This window comes from Ptychodera flava, chromosome 22 (genome assembly GCF_041260155.1).
Source record: "Ptychodera flava strain L36383 chromosome 22, AS_Pfla_20210202, whole genome shotgun sequence".
NCBI lineage: Eukaryota > Metazoa > Hemichordata > Enteropneusta > Ptychoderidae > Ptychodera > Ptychodera flava.
In genome coordinates, this window is record NC_091949.1 from 10,821,825 (window position 1) to 10,837,795 (window position 15,971).

Genomic DNA, 15,971 nt, shown 5'->3' on the forward strand with positions numbered 1-15,971 from the left:
GTAAGGTGTTACTTAAAATATTATAGCCGAACGGGGAGGGGTTACACAACAATTTTCATGTGTGCACGTGTGATTCGTGATTATAATAAGTGTATTCAAATGGTGTCATTTTAATGTCAAATTCTCAAAAGCTTTCTCCATCGGGAGCAGGGAGACCCTCTGCTAACCGCACCCATGTATTTACTGGTTTGCCAGTTCCAACACCCATATTCAATAATGTAGTGACCACAAACACGGCATGTAGCTTCAAACTCTCCCTAAATTCTCTTGCAGTGATTTACTTACCTATCTTGCAACTGACTGATGGAGAAAAATGGCCCTCTCTCCTTATTGGTTGTTTGCCTTAAATTAGGTATGAACATGATAAGTTGTGTAATACATTAAAGAGACAACGTGTCAAGTGTGATATTAGCTAAGGTCACATGACCTTGGTGTAAGTTGTTCATTCTGTGAAAGTAGGTCTATGATCATCAAAGGTCATCAAAAGAAATTAGAGTAAAAGTTACAATCAAAACCCAATCTCTTGTCCTTGTAATCACGGAGATAAGATGAATTAAAGTAAAGGTCATCCCAGAACAAGAGAAACAATTTAAGTGTGATACTGGTCAATATATTCACTAAACCAAAACTGTAGCCGTTGTAGCTTCTAAGATACGTAAAAGAGAAGTAAAGGTCATCCAAACGGTGGGGGGGGGGGGAAGCTATGATACTCGTCGATATTTTATCAAGACCAAATTTCAAGCCTTTGTAGTTTCTGAATTACATAAAAGTAGATCAAAGGTTATCCAAGGTCATCTATTAACTTTTGATAAAAGCATTGTCCCATACTGATCAACATCCAACAAACACCAAACCTTTAACCCGACACTTGCTGAGATACACAAAGTAGGTCAAAGGTCATGAAAATAACTGACAAACGTTTAACCACATAATTGTTAAATTCTGATCAAACACTGTTTGTTTAAAGAAGAGTTGTCAAGGTGATTATTGTAGGTTTTTCATGATTTTTTTTATTCCCATGACCTTGATTATCATAGTATTTTTTGCAAAAATGACAATATGACCGCCAAATGGTAAAATCGACTGAAATGTCGTTTGCAATTTTGCAACTACTCAGACTAACGATATGAGCCCTGTGATCGAAACAAACTGTTGCCTGTGTATGGTAAAAGTCGGTCGATATTTCTGTTTGATCATGCCACATCACAGATCTCTTTATTTTTTATACTTTGATATCCAGACTTCCTTAATTACACTGATAGAAATACAATATCGAATATCGTTACATTCTGAGTTATTGCACATCTTCATCTACCGTTTTTGTTTATTTGAAACACAGTCACTGCAGAATATCCTGTCATAGTAACATTTTGTGTTTTAAGAGATGGTAAATAAAATATACATGTTGCATGCGCACTTGTATGCCTCTGTGCATTTACATATTTATAGAATGTGTCTACAATGTCACAGTAGATCTTCTTTATACCACTTCATTAAACAACAGATATTTCAAACTATTCCTCTTTGTTATATATATCTTATTTTGTCTAACCCTGCATCCTAGCCCTTTTTCACTTGCTCGCGGGCAGTGCAAGGTGTAAAGTTGCAAGATGAACACTTGCTAAATGACAAATCTGTGAAAACTATTCATGTATTTGGTTTTAAAATTGTCCTACAGTCGTCATTGTAAAAGAGTTAGGTACTTACTGCATGTACATACATGTAGCTTTGCTAACACGTCATGTATTTGTAGACTGACAAATGTGTCAAACCTATGTGCCAACTACGTTTTGACTCCTCTGTGGTACCAGATGCTTGAAATGAGTACCATCATCAGAGCCTTTCGTATACACTTTGGAGCATCAATGAGTATCAAGTTTGTATGTGCTGGAAATGATTTTGTTTTTAATTTCAAAGTACTTCCATGTTACAAAAGTTCGTACATATACTAAGAGATAATGAAATCATCCTGCTTTGTATATTATAATTACTGATGCTACTTATAATTATGTAGAGATTTCATGTAAATCTTTAAACGTCAGCTGCTGCAACGATTTATTGAAAGAAGGGTCAACTCAAAACAGAGAGATGCTTGATAGAAGTAAATCTGTCACTGTATTGATTGTGATTCCATTCTGCATGGCAAAGACATATCACAAGATTCATGTGACAGAATACCAATATTTCCTTGTGACGATGAATTTTCCAGAGTTTTGGTGTGACAGCTTATCAAATTTCATACAAAATGATATATCTAGAGATTTGACTTGATAAAGTCATAGTACTCAAAACTACAGTGACATATCTCTTCCTCGTCATCCTTCTTCATCACAAATTTAATTTCCATAGATTGTCCTCGTCTTCCCACGTTTCTATGGTTATCACATCATCTACAAGAGCTTCAGCCATGTACAGAATGCCAATGGACTTGATCCTGTATCTTGTCAGATCATTGGTAAATGAAGGATAGGCGTTGTTCTCAGCTGCTGTGTAGGCACACTCTTCGGTATATTTGATATATGCAGAATATGTAATATGATCATTGAAATCAATATCACTACTTGGTGGATGAATTTTGTGTTGGAATATTTTTGACTTCTTGTCTCCAAGTCTATCCATGTATTGTGGTGTCTGGTGGTTACCACGTGGCGCATACACTCCAGTGAACCAATCTGGTAGTCGAGCTGGCCTTCTTGTTAACTTGCTTACACACACATATTGTGTATAGTTTGTAACAAGGAGTGTCTCATCAACACAATCACGCATTACATCGAATGTTTCATACGACGTCCTCCCAACTTTTTCCAAAGAATAGCTGAATTGAAATTTAGTTGATCGTTGAAGACGTGCATGGCTTTCTGGGAGTACATGATAAACGCTTGACGGAGGAAAGTCATGTGATCTTCAAAATTATTGTGTAACAGATAGTTGTACGGTGGTTTTATACAATGGCTCCATGCAGTTGCCATCATCAATGGAATAGTTGACTCCAAATTTTGACCTTAATGGGAGAAAATATTAACATTAATCAATAGTACTTGAAAATTGTGATCAAGTATGTGAATCATCGCACAGCATGATGCCATCAACACACACTGGACCTCTGTTTTGTTCCAATGTTTTTTACTATATTTCATCCAAATGCAAAATACAAATACTTTCAAGTGGTGGTCCAGGATCTCAAATGGCAGCAGTGGTTCCACTAAGTGCAATCGGGCTCAAAAAACTGGACATGCCATGGATAATGCGCGCAACCTGAAAACTCGGTCCCGGACCAGACATTTTTCCATTCTCCGCTGCAGAATTCTTATATTCATCTTACTTATTTTACCTTAGTATTTCCCAAATTCTTAGCGACATTGCGGATGAGCGCATATCAGAACTGCGCCGGAGAATGGAATTTCTCATGCAGTGTACTGGGAATGATACCAGCTCAAGGCACAACTGGGTTTGTCGTCTGAGCAACAACACAAGGCAAAATGTCAAGCTGATGCACTACAGCTAACCATTGGGTTTGAATTTTATTGTAGCCACATGGACCTGCCACCATGGAGTTAATTTACCTCCATGCTGCATCATACGTCAGTAATTTCTGATCGAGATTGGCGATCACGACACGACTGCACTGGTCATCATGTAGTTTCAGTTGTATGTACTGTAATTTGTCCAATCATTCTGTGGGCCACACCATGGAAGTGGTCTCGTTTAACGTTCATGATCACATGCAAGTTTGGTACCGGCTATCTATCACTAGACTTGCTCGAAGTCTGTGGGCATAAGGTAGAATGCGCCTCTGGGACAGATATTCAGGCTCTCGAGCTCTTACAGTTCTTTTCTGATTGACCACTAGTGGGGTTCATTTTAAAGCTCATGGTGTAAGAAAACTTTTCACTGTCTCGGTTATTCGAAAATCGAAATGTTTGTTTTGCTCCATAGCATCAACACAGGGATGACGACCATATCGAATTTCAAATAATATGTTTCTCTAGTATCGAAATTTGGATGGTGACCCCTTATTTTTATCTTTATTTTGAAAGAGAATGGTTGAAATATTGCTTGGAGAAAGTTTAAGCAAAAGTAAGTCTTTCAGTTCAGTTCAGTTCAGTTCAGTTCAAAAGGGATTGAATATCTTGCAATAATAACACCCCGTGTTCACTTTCGAGGCGCATACTACGCTAACCTTAAAGCATAAATTCAGAATAAATTTAAGGGCAATCTTTTAGCAGACTGTCGCATTAGTGGTAGGCTGTGGAATGAACGCGTTGGCCAGCCAGTGACTATCTCCGGGAAAAGCCAAGCGACTTGACTCTCTTACAGCCTCTCGTCCGCTACGCAGCTATATCCTCAACTATATGGTGATGCGCGAGTGTCACCGAGCCAGCTGAGTTGCAGCGTAGCGGAACTTGGGAAAGTAAAACTTGTTTATTCGATTTTTTTTCGATTTTTTCTCATTGGCTGCTTGCAGGCGGGATTTCCGTCCAACATGGGACTTTCTTTCCACCCAATACATTGTAATCAACAGGCCGCGCTATCTATTGAATTTAGGGAGCATTCGTTTTTTAACGGGGGGGCGGGTCGGAACTTGAGCGACAAATGATATGCACAATGTTCTAAAATTTGACTCCCCCAAATTCATAATTTTGTAAAATGTGGCACGCCCCCCACCCAAAAAAAATCATCAGATTTGATTCATTAACCCTTCGCACCCTATGGCCCTGGGCTGAAAAATTAGGCCCTTCAAAAGTGTTTGCAAGAAAAAGAGTTACCCACCCCTTGAATTTTCATGCACAAAAAACAGCGACCCTCCCCAGATGTCACAGTCCGTATCAATAATATCTTAATTGAATTATAATTTCCCATTTGACCTTTGAACTTTACAAATAATAACTGGGTGAAATTCCAATATCATATTGGTTTTTCAGATCTGCTCTTTCAAATATAATATTCTCGTCACGTACATTTATATCAATTGTCAAACTTTTTTAAAGCACAGATTTTAATAGCTAGTTTTGTATGGTAAAAAATATTTAAGTCTCCTCACATACCACAATGTATAGAGAATCAACATTTTTGGTGAAATTCCAAAATCAAATTTCTTGCACACTCATGAACTTGTAATCGCCCTAGTCTAATCACGTACACTAATATCAATAATCAAGAGTACATAAATGCACAGATTTACCTGGTTTTGTATTGGAATAAATTATTCATAGTTTCCTCATAGACCAACATGTATAGTGAATCAACATTTCGGTGAAATTCTAAAATCCAATTCTTACACAAACATCCACTTGTAACCACCCTAGTCTAGTCAAGTACATTAATATCAATAATAAAGCGTACATAAATACACAGATTTAGCTAGTTTTGTATTGGAAAAAAATTATTCATACTTTCCTCTCATAGACAAAGAGTGAATCAACCGAAACGTGAAATTCCAAAATCACATTTCTTGCTCACACATGCACCAGTAACTACCCTAGTCTGATCAAGTACATTAATATCAATAGTCAAGAGTCTATAAATACAGATTTAGCTAGTTTTGTATTTAAAAGAAATTATTCATAGTTTCTCATAAGACTACTCATAGATTATGTATGGACGAGCAAACACACATTCGGTGAAATTCCAAAGTAAATTTTTTTCATAACTCCATACAAACCTTTGTAAAATCTAACCCCCCGTTCCAATCATTGATTGTAAAATTTGACCCCCCCCACCCCCAAAAAAAGGTTTCGCAAAGTCAAACCCCGTGATTTCAACCGACCCCCTCCCTATAAAAAACGAATACTCCCCTAAGCATGACGCAGCTATGAAGTTAATTAATTCAGAAGGAAAAACAACCGCAGTCTCCTTATCTAAACATAGGAGCTTTTATAGTTGCCAGTCTACGAAATAGTCCAGACTGTGATACTACTGAAAGAGCTGTGCATAGTCACATGTTACAGTTTACTTCTCCTCAGAGATGGAAACTTTAAATTTGGCAGTGATCTTGTACACCTCTTTTCTGTTCAATGCAGTCCTTCGATACGCCAGTTCTTCTACTCAACTGTAAGTGTTGGTTGTATAGAATACACGTTTCTGTTTTACCGTTTGTCTGCAAACGTTGCATAACATTTCCTTGCAATTTTTCTCCTGTCACTGAGTGAGACAGGTCAAGTCCAATATTCACTTACACAACTTCATAACCGGTCCAAATCACAGCGCTCCTTAGCTGGGTAGTCTGCTAAGTAGATCGATTTTCGGATCGCTCTATTGATGCCGTAGTCGATATGCCCGCCACTGCAACCTAAATACTCACAAGGTGTGCAACACAATCACTCAAAAAACACGCGATCCGGGTTTTCAGCTGGCCGGGCGCTCACCACAAAACATTTAGAACTACACTCCCATATACCTAGTTGGATCACAAATTTAACCATCTCCTCAAAAATCACGCCGATGAATGTGTCACTCGAATTATCTTGAAGAAATCGGCCGTGTTTTGAGACCAAGCGCGGTGAAATGTGGCCTGCAGAACGATTCTACCATATGACGTCATTTTTTCCACTGCTGATTGGTTCAACTTTACTACAACCAGTGACGTCTTGCCATGACTTTGTTTTGGCCGTTGATTAGCCAATCAGTAGTGGAATAAATTACATCATTGGTAGAATCGTTCTGCAGGCCACATTTCACTGCGCTTGGTCTCAAACACGGCCGATTTCTTCAAGATAATTCGAGTGACACATTCATCGGCGTGATTTTTGAGGAGATGGTTAAATTTGTGATCCAACTAGGTATATGGGAGTGTAGTTCTAAATGTTTTGTGTGAGCGCACGGCCAGTTGAAAACCCGGATCGCGTGTTTTTTGAGTGATTGTGTTGCACACCTTGTGAGTATTTAGGTTGTAGTGGCGGGCATATCGACTACGGCATCAATAAAGCGATCCGAAAATCGATCTACTTAGCAGACTTAGCAGATTACCCAGCTAAGGAGCGCCTGTGGTCCAAATGTATGCAAATAACTCATGTTAAAATTCCTATTTCATGGGTCCACCGTCCAGTACTATCAATATCGACAACCGTCTAGTCATCAGCAATCATTTTCAGTGCTTCATTAATAAATTGTATATCTGTCAAAACTTAGAATCTTTAGTATACATATAGTCATGTACAAATAACCAGTCAGTCAGTCATTCAGCTCTTCAGAGCAATAAAGGTCAAGATGATCTGTTTTGAAAATGCTGAAAATGTTTTAATGAATTTACTTGGCACATGAGCTTCCAATTCCTTGCCTCGGAACTTCCCGGTATGACATTTATTTTTTTGTCAATGCACCGGCGTTTTCAACGCTTCACTGTAGACTTTTTGAGCCATGGACATTCCGCCCCAGAGACTATAATAGCACACCGGCTAAATTTAGTATCTATTTCGGCAATTGCGTAATAGTACAAGCCTAAGATATTTGAATAGCGTACTACCAACACCGATATCACTGTTATCTCATAGGAGGCATGTCTATCTCGAAAGCTGGTCCAATGGCAGGCAAAATGAAAAAAGTATGGGTGGTGTTTTCACAACAATCAAAAAAATCGAAAATAAAATCGAAAAAACAAGTGTTAACAGCCCCTCGTCGAGCTTTGCTCGGCTCACTTTCTGTGTGCGGTATTATGATCTGAGGTGAAGCTTGGAGTGAAGCCGACGAGGGGCTGTGAAAGAGTCTAAGCCAGTCTATGCTATCACCGTCAACAAGTCAACAACACATGCGTCGTGTCTTTTAAAAGTAAAACCTAGTGATACAACTATAAATACACTTAATATCGAACCACTGTTGCAATTTTTAGCAAACAATACCAACCTTTTGCGTTCAAAGAGTCATCATTTGTTTCGCCCAGCAGCGAGCACCATGAGCCAATATTATCATAGGAAATCATCTTCACCTGCATCTTTACTCGCTTGCGGATCAATTGATCAGGGTCACTGAGGCGTGTCGACGATTAAATTAACGAAGGAAGTTGTCTTGGTTATCCAGACTGTACTTCGAGACTTATTTGCATTTGGCCGCCCGCCCCACAGTCAAAGGTCAACTAGTCCTGGGATTGTCTTCGGAAATCCCATTCAAAAATCTCTGAGCAAGGGTAGGCCTTATTCAAGCGCTACGTGCCGCGAGCCACATGCCAAATTTCACGGTTCACGATCTGCAGTTTAAGCTAGAAATAGATGCATTTTCACTCTAATCCACCTATAATATCGATTAATCTACACTGTCAAATCACCATTAGGCGCCTTCTATAATATGCGTGAAGTGGCAATATGTTCATGAATTCAACATGTGCTGCCGGTAAGGGACTGGGCCAAAATTTAAGGATGGAGGGCAAGTGTTTTTTCAAAATGACGTTACGCGTAAAAGTGACCCTCCCCAATTTAAGGCCCCAAAAAATTGATTTGTTCTGGTCAGCGCACGCGCATCACTTCAATAGTGTTGCGCGTCAACTCTTTTTTTTTCCTGTTTTTCTTTGCCCCTATGGAAAAAAAGGGGTGAAAATGTGCCAAATACCACCAAAAATAAAAAAAAAATTATAAAAAAAATTTGCGTCAGCCGCATCATTTTTTGCCACATGTCAATGACCAGAAACAAACCTATTATTTTTTTTGGCCTGATATGCTTAACAGAATATTGACTGTCCCTGTACGTGCCATGGTCAACATCAATATTTTATTTGACATATAATTAATTAGGTTCATAATGGGACGCCTCATTAGATATGCGCATAATTAATAAGGTACAGGATGTGGCACCACTAGTTGCTTCATGTTCATAAGTATCGATGGTGTAGAACTTGTAGTTACTTATTAACTTGTAGTTACTGATTTATTGAAATATTCATTGAATAGGCCTAAAGGTCAAAGGTTATCCTAGTAAACTGGACATTTTAACAGAAACTTAGCTGACATAATCACACCCGTCCACCAAACTTCACACCTCTACCTCTGTTCAAGTTGGCCAGCATATAATCATACATGTACATGATTAATGAGGTACAGGATGAGTTGAGGATGAAAGGTCAGTGGCCGATACCGGCCACAGTTTAATAGACAACAGCTGTCTTTGACTCCAATGCAGGATAAGATATAGCCACGGCTCAGTTTCAGAGGTCTAGGGCAGGTCAAAGGTCATAGAACTTATGAAAAATAATACTTTAAAATCTTCTTAAAATCAAAATGGCTTAAGACCTTGATGTTGAAATGTAGCAACCTTACCATATTGTATACAAAATTAATGTACAGAATTTTGATTGATCAATTTTTACTGTCTCAAATTTTATGCGCATTGTGATTTGGAAAACACTGGCCCTTCCTCTCTATAATTTCTGCAGAGTCCCTTACAGCATATGCTCAAGACGTAGAATTCGTAAACTGTACACACATTCGCTGGTCACTAGTTCATGCAATTAGAAGGCGCCGTCGAATGTCTATTTATCCGTGAAAATAAATAGATAAATTAAATTGGAGTGAAAATCCATCTATTTCTAGCTTAATCTGCAGATCGTGAATCGTGAAATTTGGTACGTGGCCCATGGCACTTGAATTGGGCTTAGCCTACCCTCCGAGCAAGATGGCGAGATACGGACAAGAGCGATTCTAGGACTGTCGACATTCCCTTGTGCGTTTTCTTCTATGCAGTGTGCGAAATTAACGTCGGTCCGACGGTCCGAGGACCGACAGATTTCCATTGGCGAGATGGCAGCAGCATGTCGGTCCTTGTGACCGACTGGAATTTCAAACAGATGAAAATTTCTCCGTCAAGACCTGTAGTAGCTTCTAATGCAGATGATGACTATGAATCTGACAGGGGTTGAGCAAATCCACTAGCAGTTTTTTACCGTAGGGAAAGTAATTTTGGTGCTACTGGCCGGCCGACGGGCTATCGTAAATTGCAGAGTAGTAAAGTCAATCGGTATCAAACGACAAGAGAGAATTCACATTGTCTAAGGCGTAAAGCGAAATTCTTCAATCTGTTTAAAAGTTAAAGAACATATGCAATTCTTGAAATGGAGAGAAACGTAGTTCTGAGAAATTACAGCTTGAATTTAATTCTGGAAAAAGACAAAAGTTAGGCATGAAAACGTCTACGAATCGTCTATCCCTAACAATAATGTGGATCCAGTACACGTGATAGTTACGTGCAGAGAAAACGAACAAAAGGCGTGAAACTTCAGAAGTTAACGTTTAAAACAAAATTTATTACCGAAAATAAAACTAATTGCTAAGTCAGGGATAGAGTACAAGCTTTAAAAGTGTACAGACTACTTATCTCAGCTGGGACGGCAGAGCTCCAGTCTCAGAGTTGTAACAGTCAGTCGGATGAATGAACAGTCCTTTGGCTTGCAGGCTTGAAACTGCACAAAGTCCACAGTATAAATCCAGCGTTGGCAGTGAAGGTCTTGAAAAGTCTTGAGAATGACTACTGCTGGAGTTTAGTAACACACAAGAGACACGATCCAAAAGTCTGACTGGAAGCTGTGCACGTCCCTTTTATAAAGGCATATAAGAACAATCTAGAACTTTTATTGACATGCTAATTACTGTTCTAAAATTATCTCCCTTACACAACTAATCAACTTTCCAGAACATTCCAAACATGACTAATTGAATTCAAGGTTGTGAGGTCATCAAGGGCAGTGACCTTGAGAATGTTCTAGACTAATTGAACTCAGGTCATGATGAGTGTGGGGGAAATGACCTACATAACACACCCCCTCTTCAAAAAAAGAAAATTTTTCAAAGAAAAATCTTTCTTTTACAAATGTAATCTTGAAAAGGATTTAAGTACTCAAATTTTGTTTTACTCTAAAGTAAAATTTCTTGAAAGTGAACAACAATAAACTCTAAATACGAGAGAGACAGTCTGCAATTAAATTGTCTCTGCCTTTGATATGTCTAATGTCAAGATTAAACTCCTGTAACATTAAACTCCATCTTAGCAATCTCTGATTTTTGCCTTTAAATTTCTGCAGAAAAACAAGAGGGTTGTGATCAATATAAACCACTATTGGCTGATTTGAAGAAGTAACATAAACTTCAAAATGCTGTAAAGCTAATATCAAAGATAAAGCTAATATCAAAGATAAACACTCTTTTTCAATTGTAGAGTAGTTTCTCTGGGATTTGTTAAATTTGCGTGAAAAATAGCAAACAGGATGATCTACACCATGACTATCCTCTTGCAATAAAACAGCACCAGCAGCCGTATCACTAGCATCCACAGCTAATTTGAATGGCAAAGTGAAATCTGGTGCAGACAACACTGGGGCACTTTGCAGTATGGCTTTAAGTGTATCAAATGCCTGTTGGCATTGCTCTGACCAAACAAACTTTACTTTCTTTTAAGTAAGTTAGTCAAAGGCTCAGTAATTGTGGAGAAATTTGGACAGAATTTTCTGTAGTAACCAGCCATACCGAGAAAGCGCATCAGTTGTCGTTTGCAGTTTGGTATGGGAAAACTTGAAATGGCACTGATTTTGGCATCAACAGGTTTTACCTCACCCTGTCCTACAGTATGTCCGAGGTAAGTTACCCTAGCCCAACCAAACTCAGATTTGGCAAGGTTGACAGTCAACATTTGCTTTGTCTCAGTCTCTCAAAGAACTTCCGCATGAGCTTGATGTGTTCCTCCCAGGTGTCACTATACAGGACGACGTCGTCGCAACGTAAGCTGCACACCCGTCTAGCCCGGATATGACGTCGTTGATCATCCGTTGGAACGTTGCCGGAGAGTTCTTCATTCCGAATGGCATCACCTTGTACTGGAACAATCCGTCTGGTGTAACAAAGGCGGATATTTCACGAGCACGATCCGTCAGAGGGACTTGCCAAATCCCTTCAGTAGGTCAAATTTCGTCACATACTTGGCTTTTCCCACTCGGTCGATGCAGTCATCAATCCTCGGGATTGGGAAAGTGTCTGTCTTTGTTAAAGTGTTGACCTTCCTAAAGTCCGTGCACATACGATAACTGTGATCTGATTTGGGAACAAGTATGCACGGCGAACTCCAGTTACTTTTACTGGGTTCAATAAAGTCATTGTCCAGCAGGTATTTGACTTCTTCCTGGAGATATTTCGCTTTTGTTGGATTCAGTCTGTATGGATGTTGTTTTACAGGCTTACTGTCCCCAACATCAACGTCGTGATAGATGACGTTTGTCCTCGTTGGAACATCTTGAAACAGGTGTTTATATTCGTGGAGCAGTTCTTTCACCTGTTGTTGTTGTTCTGGCTGGAGGTGTGCCAACTTTGTAGACTCCAGGCTTCTCCAGGATTTCTGAGTTCTGAAGCTTGACGAGCCCAGCTTTGAGTTTAGAGTATTTTCACTCAAGTCAGTTTCAGTATCACTATCTTCATAATGGCTTGAACTGACTGTACTGACAGGCTGAGTTATAGTAGGATTATCCCTATCCAAATATGGCTTAAGCATATTTATGTGACATAGCTGTTTTTGTTTTCGCCTGTCAGGTGTTATTATGATGTAATTTAAATCACTCAATTTCTTATCAATTAGATATGGCCCAAAGTAACGAGCATGGAGTGGTTTGCCAGGAATGGGAAGTAGAACAAGAACTTTTTGACCTGGTTCAAACTTCCGTTTTGAGGTGTTTTATCATATTTGGTTTTCATTGACTGCTGAGATGACTCAAGATTTTCTCTGGCTAATTCACATGCTTTAGAGAGTTTTGTACGAAAATCTGACACATATTGCAAAATATTCAGACAATCATCATCGTCTGATAGGAATTTCTCTTTAACGAGCTTAAGTGGGCCACGGACTGTATGTCCAAATACAAGCTCAAATGGGCTAAAACCAAGAGACTCCTGAATTGACTCTCTAACAGCAAAGAGCAGAAAATGAATTCCTTCATCCCACTGCTTCTCTGTGTCAAAACAGTAGGTCCTAATCATGTTTTTCAAAGTTTGATGAAATCGCTCAAGAGCACCCTGACTTTCTGGATGATAGGCGGATGACCTATACTGTTTAATGCCTAGCTGATCCATTACTTGTTGAAAAATCCAGACATAAAGTTGGAGCCTTGATCGGACTGGACACATTTAGGGAGGCCAAATAAAGTGAAAAATTTGACTAAAGCTCTCACTATAGTCTTTGTCTTTATATTTCTCAGTGGTATGGCTTCTGGGAACCGAGTTGATGTACACATAATTGTCAACATGTACTCATTTCCTGATCTTGTTTTTGGTAGGGGCCCAACACACAGTCTATTAGTATCCTACTAAATGGTTCTTGAAATGCAGGAATTGGTTGTAAAGGGGCCTTTGGAATGGTCTGATTTGGCTTTCCTACCATTTGACATGTGTGACAAGTTTTACAGAAATGTGCTACATCCTGCCTGAGATTAGGCCAATAAAAGTGACTGAGAATTTTATGATAAGTTTTCCTGACTCCTAAGTGACCAGCCCAGGGGGTTTCATGGGCCAGGCGCAATATTTCAGCACGATAGGGCTTTGGAACCACAATTTGATGTTTTTTTAGCCCAATCGTCATCAACCAAACATCTGGAGGTCTCCATTTACGCATGAGAATACCAGATTTTGTATAATAGGAAACAGAGCTATCTGAAGTTTTACCTTCATCATCTACCCTGTCAAACAAAGACAAAATATCTGGGTCTTTGTGTTGTTCTGCAATGAGATTTGATCTAGAAAATGTCTGACTTTGGTCAGCAGAAGTTTTACTGGAAGTTTCAAATCCACGAGGGATAACGGAATGATCCGTGTCAAACACCTGACTGAGAAAGGTGTCATTTAAGTCAACATCTGTGACATTATTTTTGAGAGTATTTTGATTCTCGGAAGTTTTCTTTGACATGGCTCGAGTAATGGCACATGAAGGAAATAAATCGGGTATCTCTTGTTCAATTGGCTCTGGATCCTGATCTAAACTAGGATTATCAGTCACAAGTGGATTAGTAATGACCTTGTCCCCAGCAAGGTCGTTTCCAAGAAGAAGGTGAATCCCTTCAAAAGGCAAAAAAGGCCTAATACCTAAAGCCACAGGTCCAGAAACAAAGTCCGAAGACAAATAGACATTATGGAGAGGAACAGGAATAAAGTCATTGCAATCTACCCCCTTAATAAGAACTTTAGAACCTGAAAATGACTTTTCAGAAAACGGCAGGGTATCTGCCAACAAAAGAGACTGGGAAGCCCCGGTATCTCTTAAAATTTTGACAGGGGTAGCGGAAGAAAAATCACTAGAAAGTGATATAAAACCATCATGAATAAATGGTTCGAAAATACCCATAATGCTATCTTGAGAAGAATTGACCTTGACCTCATTAATTGGGGATAAGAGGGGTTTAACCTCAGAAAATGTGTTGACACACATTATTAGACTCTAATTGAGTTGATGAAGAAATAAAGCCGGTGGGCTTAGATCCACTTTGACCACTTTGACCTTCACGTTTTCTTTTCAATTTGAAACAATCTGACATTAATGGCCGTCTTTCTTACAATAATTACAAGAAAGTGTACCAAACTGTTTGTCAGAAGGAGATTGAGACTTGGGATCTGATGATGTGGGAGTGTTACTTGAACTCTGTGAACTGTTGTCATTTGATTTTCTACTCTCCTTTGAAAAATTCTTGGATGAAAAGGAGGAGTTAAATTTACCTGCATTGTTTCTGTATGAAAAGGACTGGGATGGTTTGCTGAGAAATGAAGATTTGTGGGTCAATGAATAATCATCGGCCAAACGTGCAGCAACCTCCAATGTATCTGCCTTTTGTTCATTGATAAACGTCTTGATGTCACTCCGGATGCACCTTTTAAATTCCTCAATCAAAACAAGCTGTCGTAATTTGTCATAATTCTGACTGACCTTTTCAGAAGAGCACCAACGGTCAAACAGTTGTTCTTTTGTTCGAGCAAATTCAACATAAGTTTGATCCTTCACCTTCTCACAATCCCTAAATTTCTGACGGTAAGCTTCAGGCACCAACTCATAGCCCTTGAGAATTAATTCCTTCACAGAATCATAATCTGAAGCCTGCTCTACTGACAACTGAATGTAAATTTCTCTGGCTTTACCCACCAAAGCACTCTGCAAAAGCATAGACCAGGACTCCTTAGGCCAATCCAGACTCTGAGCAATTTTCTCAAAATGAAGGAAATATTTATCAACATCCTTTCTTGGAAAGGGGGAACTAACCTGAAATGCTTAGTGATGTCAAAACTGTCTGAAGGGAAGAATTTCCTGACTTTCTAAGCTCTAAACGTCTCATTTCTAACTGCAGTCGGTGTTCTGCTAATTCTCTTTCCTTTTCTTTTTCCTCTCTTTCTTTCTCCCTTTGTCTTTCTTCCATTTGTAATTCTTTTTCTTTCATTTCCAATTCCCTCTCTTTCTGTCTTTCTTCCATTTCTAATCTTTCCTGCCTATCTTTCTCTCTCTGTCTTTCTTCCATTTGTAATTGCATTTGTATTTTTTCTTTTTCTAATGCCTGTCTCTCTTTTTCCATTTGTAATTCTAGTTTCTTGATCTCCAAATTTGTCTGCATTTCTAATTCTAATTTTCTTAGTTCAAAGGTAGACTCGGGCTCATAATCTTTCAAGGTGGATTCCTCAAATTGGCCTAAATTAACTAAATGTTTTGCAATGTGGTACTGTATTTCCCGCTTGCGCATAGATCTTTTGACATCTACTTTAAGGAAATTGGCCAGTGCAATGAGGTTGTCTTTTTTGAGGGAATCAAATGCGTCCTGATCAAGGTCATCCATAAATTCGTCTGGCTTGAATTCCGCCATGATTGAATTTTGCTGAGTTCACAGTATACAGTAGTTTTGAAAAGGCAGGCAAAATGTTGTCAAACGGCTCAAAATATTCGGATCCCGGACAAGCCCCCAATTTTGTTACGTGCAGAGAAAACGAACAAAAGGGTGAACTCAGCAGTTAACGTTTAAACAAAATTTATTACGAAAATAA

At 39.0% G+C, this 15,971-nt stretch overlaps 1 protein-coding gene across 1 annotated transcript in view; it reads right to left on the bottom strand.

Moving 5' to 3' along the window:
• The window catches only part of LOC139122663 (uncharacterized), a 249,372-nt gene that overhangs the window by 77,273 nt on the left and 156,128 nt on the right, over positions 1–15,971 (bottom strand). The window lies entirely within an intron of this gene.